Here is a 13,289-nt window from a genome sequence, read left to right on the forward strand (position 1 = left end):
GCGAAGGTGTGAGTGGAGTATTTGACCTTGTCTTGGTCCCGACAACCGCTTATGCTAAAGACGGCTTCCGTTTGCTCAAACCATCGGGTGAGCACGACCGGTCCCCCGGTTCCATCAAAAGTGTGAGGTTTGCACCCCATGAAAGCTTTATAGGAGCATCCTTCGTTTGAGTTACCGGCTCCATTGTTGTTGTTGTTGTTGTGGTTGTTATTATTATTGTTGTTGGATGAGTGACCGGCCATGGCCGCATCTACGGCGGTAGCTATCATCCGTTCGAGAGCTTGTTCGGGAGTTTCATTACGGCGTACACGACGAGGAGCCATTGTTCCTTCAAGACACAAGAATATCATTGATTAGTATTCTCAATAATACTAACCGTGATATAGAATAAAGATAAAGAGAATTTTTTCCTCGACTTGCCTTAAATTCTTTATGCCATAATGTCGGAACGTTCATATGAGTCACCGTAATATAATCCCGGAAATTATATTACCCTGATTCACATGTGCATTCGACATTATTCTATAAAGTCAAGGTGGCGTGTCAATCAAATTAAACAACGTGAGATTAAGATGAACTAAGAGTAGATATGAGTAGAAGCGTTCGAGTATAAATGCACAAGTAGTCAAGTAATTCCTACTTCAAGTCTATATGCCGGTTATAGTCTAGACTCACCAATGTACCCTATGACTCGAGGTTGACACCAATGAACTCTAAATCCCTACAACCAACGCTCTGATACCATCTGTAGCGACCCGACAAAATCGTCATTGACGGCGCCGTCTACTTAGGTCCCGTTACGTGGTCATAAGTCTTTAAAACAGCGTTTGACCAAAAGATATGTCGCATTCATTTCAAATGTAAAGATTGTTCAAAGTTTACGAGAATAGTTCCACCACAAGTTACGTTACAAAGTTATAAGTACAAATGAAACTTATGCGACACAATTTAAAAGTAGCCAAAAGACGCTCCGTGTATGCATATATACTCGACATCCAATGCAAGTATCAAAATAATGAGCGGAAGCATGTATCATGTATCGTTCAAGGACCTGAGAAAAACATAGAAAACTGTCAACGAAAATGTTGGTGGAATCATAGGTGTTTTAGTAAACGTTGCATTTGAACCACAAGATTTAACATAATATGATTATCTAAATCATTTGCATTCCAAAACTTTGTTCGCGAGCACCCAATTATCAAGACTTAACGTTTCCTTCCATAGAACCTCATCACAATAGTGTTAGAACATACACTGTTTCTCGAAAATATATTTCATCCGTAGACGGTAGCGAACCGTCCGAAATGAGGGTTTGTCAAACCCGTATGGCCACACAATATAAGTTCTCGCTTACACCCTGCAAGTGTAACTAATGATAATCGAATTGAGGATTTTTGTTCTAAACTCACTGTAGAATGTTTGTTTCCTCGTACTTGTGTTCAAAGTATAAAAGTAAGTAGTACAAAATGTAACAAAGTATATGTTTCTCAGCCCACAATTTAAAAGTATAAAAAGTTGTTGAAAAGGTGGGACTATGATCTCACCTTGAGTGCACGTATGAAAAGTACTTCACAAAGTAACGTGTGCAAAGGATAGTGCTAGTCTTGACCTAAACCAATAGGTCGTATCAATAACGGTAAACACGATAGGTCAAAGATGTTTAATTAGTCCTATGGCTCGTTACGACTCGATTATGTAGCATGTGAATCAAATTGTCAAGTTTCATGCAAGATACAAGTATAAAAGCATGTTAGAACGATTGCACAACCATTTGGTTAAGTTTGATTAAAAGTCAACTTGGTCGGGTTAAAGTCAACGAAAAAGTCAACATGTTTGGGTCGGGTCCCGAACTATTTTTCTGAGGTTTTTAATCATATATGAGCATGTTAGAACAAGTTTCATGTGAATCGGAGGTCCGTAGTATGCCAAACATTTTTCGTATTTTGGACATGGAGGTCAGAACCTGACCACGGCTTATGTCGCGCCGCGACATAAGCTGGCCGCGCCGCGGCATTGGCCGTACGCTGGTACCTGGTCAGTCTCAATTGTTCAAGTCCCAAATCAAAACTCTTTCAAGCATAAATTACAAACCGCTAACTCTTAGAACTCGCACCTTATATCGTTGGAAAGGTAATTTGACAAAGAACACAACTAAATATATTTCACCAACCAAAAACATTATTTGTAACAATCGGCTTTCCAAAATAAATGATCGATTAATGCACACATTTAATACTCGAATTTGATAAGTGCACATTTATGATTCGGGCATTTAATGCGTACATACAACACGCCGTTTTGTAGGTAATCGAGCATACAATACAACTAACTACTTACTAACAATAATTCATGGCATTCAATGTATCATCTATTCATTTCAAGCTTATCAAACCCTAACCCAAATTCACCAAAAATCACTAATCAAGTTTATGAAGTTTTCTCAAGCAACCTACACATCAAATTGAAGCTAGTGATACTAGGAACACAATTAGAACATGAACTTTTAACATCTAACAACATATGATCATCCAAAATTCAAGAACAACACACCAAAATTCAAGTTCATGCTAGTTATACTAAAACAACGAGATCGAGCATACAAATTACATACACGACATCACAATGAGCCATAGACACTAACTAACACCATTTCAAGTCAAAAACACGAATTTAGAGAAATCTAGAGTTTTAGAAATGTTACCCAAACGAGATGAAGTTGGTACCAAAATGAAGAGGATGAAGAGAGGATTACGAATATGTAATTTATTTTGTTGTAAGCCTCCTAGGTCGAATTTAGATGATGATTGAATGAATTTGGTAAATGTGTGTGTGTTCTTGCTAGAGAGAAAGAGAGAGAGAGGGAGATGGTTGAATGGTGGTGATTGGGGTGGACTAGTTGACCTAGTCAACTAGTTTGCCCCGTGTCAATTTTAGTCCCTCGAGTTTGTAGTCGGGTGCGGAAAATACCTAAACGGAATATTTTAAAACGCGTATTAACGGGAGATGTTATAAACATATAACGGAGTTTAAATTAGTATAACGGAAAAGTAAATGGAAAAAGGCGTGATGTTACAAGTTTTGCTTATCATTTTTGTCGAAAATTGTCTGCTTATCATTCTTAGTCTAGACACGTCTTACTACATTGATTGCATGAATAGTGTATAGACAAAATTCATATCCTAGCGTATCTGTTACGGTAAACTTTGCCTTACATATCCCGTAAATTCCTCTGTAATCTACGAAATCTTTTGCGCTATATTTATAGATATTCTATGTAATTAGAATACCACCCGATAGCCGGAAAATCATTTCATATCGAAAAATCTTTTATTCAATCGAACGAAATGGATTCGTCATTAGTTCAAGTCCCTCGAATTCCGATATGGAATCCCATTCAAGCTCCGAAAGCAGTGTGACCGGAATGGACCAACCAATCAGCCATCATCTATTCTGGATGAATTGGGGATGGGTTCGTAGCCTCCTTAATCATTGGAGACAAGAAGAAGGCGATCCTTTCCATCCACCACATTGCCCTATTGGTGATGAACCCGAAGCACTTACCGGCGAACCTGTCCGAAACACCATTTTCTCTCTTATTTCCAGAGTATCTCATCACGATTATATACTACGTCAAATTCTAGATTTTATTTATCCACTCGTCCGAACCGACAATCACCCCGGTGTAATAGAAGAAGTCAACGAGCTTCGCGCTCGGGTAGTGGCTTTGGAGAATATGGTGCAAAGGTTACAAACACCAGCAGCAGCACCAGCAGCATAATCAGTACCACCAACATCAACGTCAACAGTACCATTACCACCCCCAACCACAACCGCGTCGTAAACCTCAACTTCACAATCTGTCCCACGAGCATCAACGTCATACGTCCTATAGATAACAAGGAAGACCAATAACAACAAACGATGAAGTATTAATTCATAACTTCATCGGAGAAATATTTTACGGTGATTATGTAATCTCTAAAATTTTAGAGATTACTTATTCTAGATCTAACCATAAATCAGTTGAGTGGACCGAAATGATAAAAGAAACCCTGACCAGAATGGTGCACGATTTACAAGCTAGACTTGTTTTACCAACAGCATCAACAGTACCGCCAGCATCACCAGCATCGTCAGTGTAGTCAGCATCAGCATTAACAGCACCTATAACATCACAAGCTCCATCAGTTCAAGAATCACCGCGGACATCATTACAAATCAACAACAAGTATATTGTATCAACGAGTTATGAAGAATTAACTCATTTCCACTGAAGGATTTATATGTATATCTTATATATATAAATCTTTAAACCATAATAAATCTTTCCGTACTAAGCTATTATGTGTGAATCTTAACTACTCGGTTAATTCATATTACTAATATGCAATAATGCACGTCCTTCGTCCGCAACTTAACTATCGTTAACTACAACCTCTCTCTCAATTCAATAGATTCCAATTCATAATAAATCAAGTGTATTATTCAAATATATGCTGATTTTACACTTTCGTCATCGATGTACTCAAAACTTTTCAGACAACATCACTCGTACTTTGCGAAGTTCACAAGAATTTAATGAAAACTAACATCATGCCTCAACGAATAACGAAGTATTGATTCATAATTTCAACATTATTGAAGAAATACTTATGTAATCTCTAAAGACTTTAAGGGATTATTTAATTATAGTTTCAACCGTAAATTAAATGAGTTTAATTTAATATTAACTCATTAAATCAATGTTACATTTGAAGAAAATATATATATATATATATATATATATATATATATATATATATATATATATATATATATATTTTCAAAAAGACTGTAATAAAAATTCTTTTGTACAAAATATTAATTGTGAAATATTTTTTTAACGGCTAGGTAATACCCGAGAGATATATAAATTCACAATTAATATGTTACATTCTTCGAATTTGATTCAGCAATCATCAACTATACTCACTATTTTCTCAAACAATATATATTCTTTTATAGAAATCAAAACAACCATCCTCATCCAAATTTCATTACGTATTCTGATTTTGACAAATCAAAATCTAAGTCAAGATATAACTGGTACCATCACTTTTAGATTCCTACATCTTTCAAAGCTATACTTTAACTTCAAAACTTTGCTAGAAGATCATATGTATATCAACGATTACAACTTGTATTCAAACCCTCCGAAATTCCCGAAGACACTTCAAACAATGAACAATCGAGCTGATGATCTAACCATATGTTAATCACAGTTATACACCTGAAAAACTTTCGAAACCAAAGTCATAGTTTAACACGTATCCATGTCAGACCCATTGGCATTTATTAGCTAAAATGACTTTTCAATTTCTTTTCAAAGTAGCCAGTTTTGTCACAGCTCCAGCAAGTCAACCTCGACTTTTCAGTCGGACTAGTCTTATTATAACTTCGATAGATACGTTGCCCTTTCGCCATTGTTACTGGGGAACCTTTCATATCTCACCACATTAGCAGTAAACTTATCAGCAACCGTAATGATCTAGGATTTTTTGAAAAATCATTATATTTATCAAAACCCCATCACTTACTCATATGCCTCTTGTAAAGAGAATTGCCATACGAATCATTGGGATTTAGCAATCAGTATTTTGAAATCTCGCAGCATGTCGACGCCAACAATTATACATATAACGTCTATCTCCTGAACTTAGATACGGCGAATGTGAAGTTTCTGAAAAACACCCTAAACTGCGAACTAGTTCTCCGAAGTCTGAAAAATGCTGATGAAGCAGCAAAAACTGTAAACGACCTTAACAGTCAAAAGTTTGATAATAAAGGATAGTGTGTTGGAAAATCTTAGAAAAAGAGAAGGTTTGGAACTGGAAAACGGATTAATCAAACCATGAAGGAGGCTGTGGACAAATCACAAAGATTAAACCTGCCTTCAAAGAATCCAAATGATTCAGTGTCTGCTAAAATTATTATCAAATACCTTACTCCTGACTCTAAACCCTTGTGAATAATATTCTTCATCATCCTCTGATCTTAGATATTCTAAGATATCATCATATCTTTCATTATAAATATATTTAATGTTTCTGAAGATATCTTCATAACTATTGTTATTCGAAATCATTTATCTCTTTGCGCTATCCGTGTTACATCATAAAAGAAACTATTTTAGTTTCTAAATTCTGAAAAATTCGAATTTAAAATATGTATACTATTGAAGTAGTGTTGGAAACTAAAGCATGAGTTAGTATAATATAATGACACTTGATCAACGTGATTATATTACAGTAAGTCATGCTGAGTTTTTAAATGGAACGTGATGATTCACAGATCATAACATCATCATGTGCCCTGTTACACGACTCTTGTATTCTATTTAACCTCTAAAATATTAAGAAAATATTTCTTGATGATTCGGTCTTTTCCAGGGTATTCTGGTAATTTAACAAATAAAGACCGTGCCATTACCATTTCCTTCATAGAACATTAACAATGTTCATTCTAAAATTTATATCTACGAATTTTGGACCATTACAAGCGATGCTTAATTCCAAGAAGAAGAAACGAAAGGACAAAGCTCCAAAATAGGAATTGGAGTATAAATCGCAGCAAATAGAAGGGAGTATTAACTGTAGATGACAATGATTATAGAAGACAAAAGCAGAGACTTTGAAGTATAAGGGAAGATATAAAACCCAACAATAACCCAGAAATTACAAACCATATATATCGATGCATATAGCAATATAAAGACACAGGAGAACTAAAAACACTATAAAACCAAGAGTATAGTAGAAGTAAATTGATTCATCCGGCGGCAGATGAAAAAGAAGAATAAAAGATATGAAAGTTAGGAGTATATCAAGAATCAGAACTGGATGGAGCATATTAGCGAATGCTATAAAGTATGAATTGAGGGAGAAAGAATAAAATGTGTGAGTTGTGAAAATAAGGAAACGAAGGGGGTGGATATATAGTAAAATATCCGACAGAGAAATCAAAACAGATTATCGCATTTAATCAAAGCAGATCCTAACTTCCTTAATTACCGAAGAACCAAATCTTATTACGAAGATTTTCTCTAAATTCCTTGAATTCCGCAAATCAACCGTGACTATGTCATTGGTTAAAAAGAACGTGCATTTACTTATTTCATTCTTTTGTGATAACTTCACTCGTACTCTTCACAAAAATCAAATTGCTTTATCTATATTACTTGATGCTAATAAAACTCTAATTTCCAACTCGTATACATCATGAAAACATACTTAATGTCAGTCATGACCATCCCATTCAAATTTCGGGATGAAATTTCTTTAACGGGTAGGTACTGTGACAACCCGGGAATTTCCAACCAAATTTAAACTTTATCTTTATATTATTCTGACACGATAAGCAAAGTTTGTTAAGTTAAATCTCAAGAATTTTAAATTGTGTTCATACATTCATTATAACCTCGACCAAATTCCAACGATTCACGAACCATTATGTGAACAGACATGATTGTATATATGTGTATATGTATATATATTATGACTTGAAAACATTAACAAAGTATTAGACGTATAATACTTTACATGAATGTATGTGTTTCAAAATATATTTCAACGGAATTAGAAGATAATATTAAATGATTGATTTACCAGATACATTGAATTAAGATTATGAGTCTCTGTTACGAGGCCCACTTTGATTTAAGAAATCGTTTCCTTTTAACAATATTCGGAATAAATGGTAAAGTGATCTTCGAGTAAGGACAAAGTGTCAAGTAGCGGGAGCTAGACGGATTAGTGGAGACTCCTGTTTGATGTTTATTACATGCCTTACAATAATTTTTCTCGTGACTATTGATAGGTTAACTACTAGGCTTTAATGATATCTTATCATGAAGAGTAAATAATTGAGTTAATGATCGTCGACAATATAAAACCATTTGTCATGTAAAGATGATTTCATACAACATTTATCCATTTGACCTAACCCTACAACTCATGAATAAACTGTAAGTTAATGACTTGAAACCTGTTATGATTTATATATTATTTTACTTTCTTACGTAAAAACGTCTTTCAACATAATAGAACTAGATTATTAATGTATATGTTTAAACAACGTAAGTTGAAATGTTAGCTGTTAGATGTATGTATAACTTGCAACGTACATTAAAACGTGTTCATTAAATATATATGTTTTTTTTAAATTAGTCTAGTACACGATAGTAACATTCGCTTAGGAATGCGATTGATATTTAAAAAGTTAATACATAAATGAATTGTATTTATTTAAGTTTTCAAATGAAAACGTTACGAGTTATAATATTTTACTAAACGATTTTAAAAATGAACTTTGAAATATATATTTAGTTTGAAAGTCTAAATATTATATCACTAGGTAAATATTTCAAACATACATATTATGTATAAAGTTACAACTCTAAATAAATAAATATATATATATATATATATATATATATATATATATATATATATATATATATATATATATATATATATATATATATATATATAACTTAGTCATAAACCGTCCTGATTTAAAATAATATATTTTGACAAACAACGAGTCCCTGATTTATAGAAGAAAATGACCACAACGCTCAATTTTATAAGTTACATTTTTCATTAAGTAAAATTTTGATAAATAAGTGAAATTATTATTAAAGGTACACATCGCGTAATGTAAAAGGCTAGTTTTCTAAACGTACGAAAGTGCGCTCGAAAAACCGAAAGTGGTACATAAGTCGAGTGACAACGTACGAGTCATTTGAACAAAAATTACATTTTTACTACGCACGTAAATATAATATAATATTTAATTAATTATAAAGATTAAATATATTATATATTATATATATATATATATATATATATATATATATATATATATATATATATATATATATATATATATATATATATATATGTAATTTTTTTTTTTAAAAAACGTGTACATATAGTTAAACTTATGTTAGCCGCTAAATCTTCGATTGAACATGCACTATGAACTCCAATTTAATCACACTAGCATCGCTGGAATTAAACGTTACATCAAGTTGGAAATTACAAAATTACCCCTTGGCCTAGAGTGGTTTAGAAGCTTTTCAATGTACTCCTTACATATTTTTAATATATAATAATAAATAATAAATAAGTACATAAAGCAATTACTTTGAATGTGTCGTTGATTGAAAGAAGATTACACGTGCCCATTAAACAATTGGCTTAAAATAATGACTAATGGTCTACAAATGACAACTGTCAGTGGGTAAAAACCAAAACGACATGAATTCGAGAAAAGTGAAATACAAAACGAAAATCTGAACCTTTTAATCAGTTGCCTTATTTTATTATTTTTTTTCGCTGTGCTCCCGTGATTTCTTGTCAAACTAAAGTTAATATGGGATGCTTGGTTTTGTGAGATGTATAAAACGCACGAGTGATTCATTCTATCTATCCATCTCGACTTCATTACACACACATACATATATTATATATAATAATTATTATTATTAAGATTATTATTATTATTAATCTTAATAATATTATTAGTAATATTAGTGTTAGTATTAATATTATTTACACATAAAATATTACGACGAGGTTCTGCTAGCGTGTTTTCAAAACGAGTTTTATGAGCGGGATAGAGCTAAGGAAATTATGGGTTATAGCTATGAAGGTTATGGGTAATGATTGGGGGTATGCTCATGAGGTCAATCTAGTGTTTATCATCTTCGTTGCGTTTGCGTACCTTTCCTGCAATATTGAATCTCAATATTGATACGTTCGTGAATCCAAGGCCAACCTTACACTTGTTCAATGATGTTATATGTATTTTTACTACAAAATACAGTATGGTGAGTTTCATTTGCTCCCTTTTTAATTGCTTTTGCAATATATATTTTTGGGTTGAGAATAAATGCGCTGTTTTATAAATGTTTTACGAAATAGGCACAAGTACAAAAACAAATTCTACGTGGGTTTAAACCAGAAATATACCCTTAGCTTGGTAACATTAAACTACTTGTCTATGTACGGTAGGCGCGAATCCTAAAGATAGATCTATTGGGCCTGACAAACCCCATCCTGACTATGGGATGCTTTAGTACTTCGAGGTTATTTTAAACACACCTGATCTGGTGTACTTCAGAGGGTAAAACATGAACGTTAAAGCTTGTTACCGGGTGCCTACAACTTATAGAATACTTTTATACACTTGCGAGTGTACATATATTTTAAACGGAAATCTTGTGGTCTATTAAAATAATGGAAATGATTGTTTATGATAAACTAATGAACTCACCAACCTTTTGGTTGACACTTTAAAGCATGTTTATTCTCAGGTATTAAAGAAATCTTCCGCTGTGCGTTTGCTCATTTTAAAGATATTACTTGGAGTCTTTCATGGCATATTTTGAAGAACGTTGCATTCGAGTCATTGAGTTCATCAAAGATTATTATTAAGTCAATTTATAGTTGAATAGTGGATATTATGAAATGGTAAGCATGCCTGTAAATTTTCGATGTAAAGAAAGTTTGTCTTTTAAAAACGAATGCAATGTTTGTAAAATGTATCATATAGAGGTCAAATACCTCGCGATGTAATCAACTATTGTGAATCGTTTATAATGTATATGAACGGGTCCTTTCAGTTGGTATCAGAGCGGTGGTCTTAGCGAATCAGGTCTGCATTAGTGTGTCTAACTGATAGTCATTAGGATGCATTTTTGAGTCTGGACTTCGACCGCGTCTGCATTGTCAAAAGTTTTGCTTATCATTTTTGTCAAAAATTGTCTGCTTATCATTCTTAGTCTAGACACGTCTTACTACATTGATTGCATGAATAGTGTATAGACAAAATTCATATCCTAGCGTATCTGTTACGGTAAACTTTGCCTTACATATCCCGTAAATTCCTCTGTAATCTACGAAATCTTTTGCGCTATATTTATAGATATTCTATGTAATTAGAATACCACCCGATAGCTGGAAAATCATTTCATATCGAAAAATCTTTTATTCAATCGAACGAAATGGATTCGTCATTAGTTCAAGTCCCTCGAATTCCGATATGGAATCCCATTCAAGCTCCGAAAGCAGTGTGACCGGAATGGACCAACCAATCAGCCATCATCTATTCTGGATGAATTGGGGATGGGTTCGTAGCCTCCTTAATCATTGGAGACAAGAAGAAGGCGATCCTTTCCATCCACCACATTGCCCTATTGGTGATGAACCCGAAGCACTTACCGGCGAACCTGTCCGAAACACCATTTTCTCTCTTATTTCCAGAGTATCTCATCACGATTATATACTACGTCAAATTCTAGATTTTATTTATCCACTCGTCCGAACCGACAATCACCCCGGTGTAATAGAAGAAGTCAACGAGCTTCGCGCTCGGGTAGTGGCTTTGGAGAATATGGTGCAAAGGTTACAAACACCAGCAGCAGCACCAGCAGCATAATCAGTACCACCAACATCAACGTCAACAGTACCATTACCACCCCCAACCACAACCGCGTCGTAAACCTCAACTTCACAATCTGTCCCACGAGCATCAACGTCATACGTCCTATAGATAACAAGGAAGACCAATAACAACAAACGATGAAGTATTAATTCATAACTTCATCGGAGAAATATTTTACGGTGATTATGTAATCTCTAAAATTTTAGAGATTACTTATTCTAGATCTAACCATAAATCAGATGAGTGGACCGAAATGATAAAAGAAACCCTGACCAGAATGGTGCACGATTTACAAGCTAGACTTGTTTTACCAACAGCATCAACAGTACCGCCAGCATCACCAGCATCGTCAGTGTAGTCAGCATCAGCATTAACATCACCTATAACATCACAAGCTCCATCAGTTCAAGAATCACCGCGGACATCATTACAAATCAACAACAAGTATATTGTATCAACGAGTTATGAAGAATTAACTCATTTCCACTGAAGGATTTATATGTATATCTTATATATATAAATCTTTAAACCATAATAAATCTTTCCGTACTAAGCTATTATGTGTGAATCTTAACTACTCGGTTAATTCATATTACTAATATGCAATAATGCACGTCCTTCGTCCGCAACTTAACTATCGTTAACTACAACCTCTGTCTCAATTCAATAGATTCCAATTCATAATAAATCAAGTGTATTATTCAAATATATGTTGATTTTACACTTTCGTCATCGATGTACTCAAAACTTTTCAGACAACATCACTCGTACTTTGCGAAGTTCACAAGAATTTAATGAAAACCAACATCATGCCTCAACGAATAACGAAGTATTGATTCATAATTTCAATATTATTGAAGAAATACTTATGTAATCTCTAAAGACTTTAAGGCATTATTCAATTATAGTTTCAACCATAAATTAAATGAGTTTAATTTAATATTAACTCATTAAATCAATGTTACATTTGAAGAAAATATATATATATATATATATATATATATATATATATATATATATGTATATATATTTTCAAAAAGACTGTAATAAAAATTCTTTTGCACAAAATATTAATTGTGAAATATTTTTTTAACGGCTAGGTAATACCCGAGAGATATATAAATTCACAATTAATATGTTACATTCTTCGAATTTGATTCAGCAATCATCAACTATACTCACTATTTTCTCAAACAATATATATTCTTTTATAGAAATCAAAACAACCATCCTCATCCAAATTTCATTACGTATTCTGATTTTGACAAATCAAAATCTAAGTCAAGATATAACTGGTACCATCACTTTTAGATTCCTACATCTTTCAAAGCTATACTTTAACTTCAAAACTATGCTAGAAGATCATATGTATATCAACGATTACAACTTGTATTCAAACCCTCTGAAATTCCCGAAGACACTTCAAACAATGAACAATCGAGCTGATGATCTAACCAAATGTTAATCACAGTTATACACCTGAAAAACTTTCGAAACCAAAGTCATAGTTTAACACGTATCCATGTCAGACCCATTGGCATTTATTAGCTAAAATGACTTTTCAATTTCTTTTCAAAGTAGCCAGTTTTGTCACAGCTCCAGCAAGTCAACCTCGACTTTTCAGTCGGACTAGTCTTATTATAACCTCGATAGATACGTTGCCCTTTCGCCATTGTTACTGGGGAACCTTTCATATCTCACCACATTAGCAGTAAACTTATCAGCAACCGTAATGATCTAGGATTTTTTGAAAAATCATTATATTTATCAAAACCCCATCACTTACTCATATGCCTCTTGTA

This window comes from Rutidosis leptorrhynchoides, chromosome 3, assembly GCF_046630445.1.
Source record: "Rutidosis leptorrhynchoides isolate AG116_Rl617_1_P2 chromosome 3, CSIRO_AGI_Rlap_v1, whole genome shotgun sequence".
Lineage (NCBI taxonomy): Eukaryota > Viridiplantae > Streptophyta > Magnoliopsida > Asterales > Asteraceae > Rutidosis > Rutidosis leptorrhynchoides.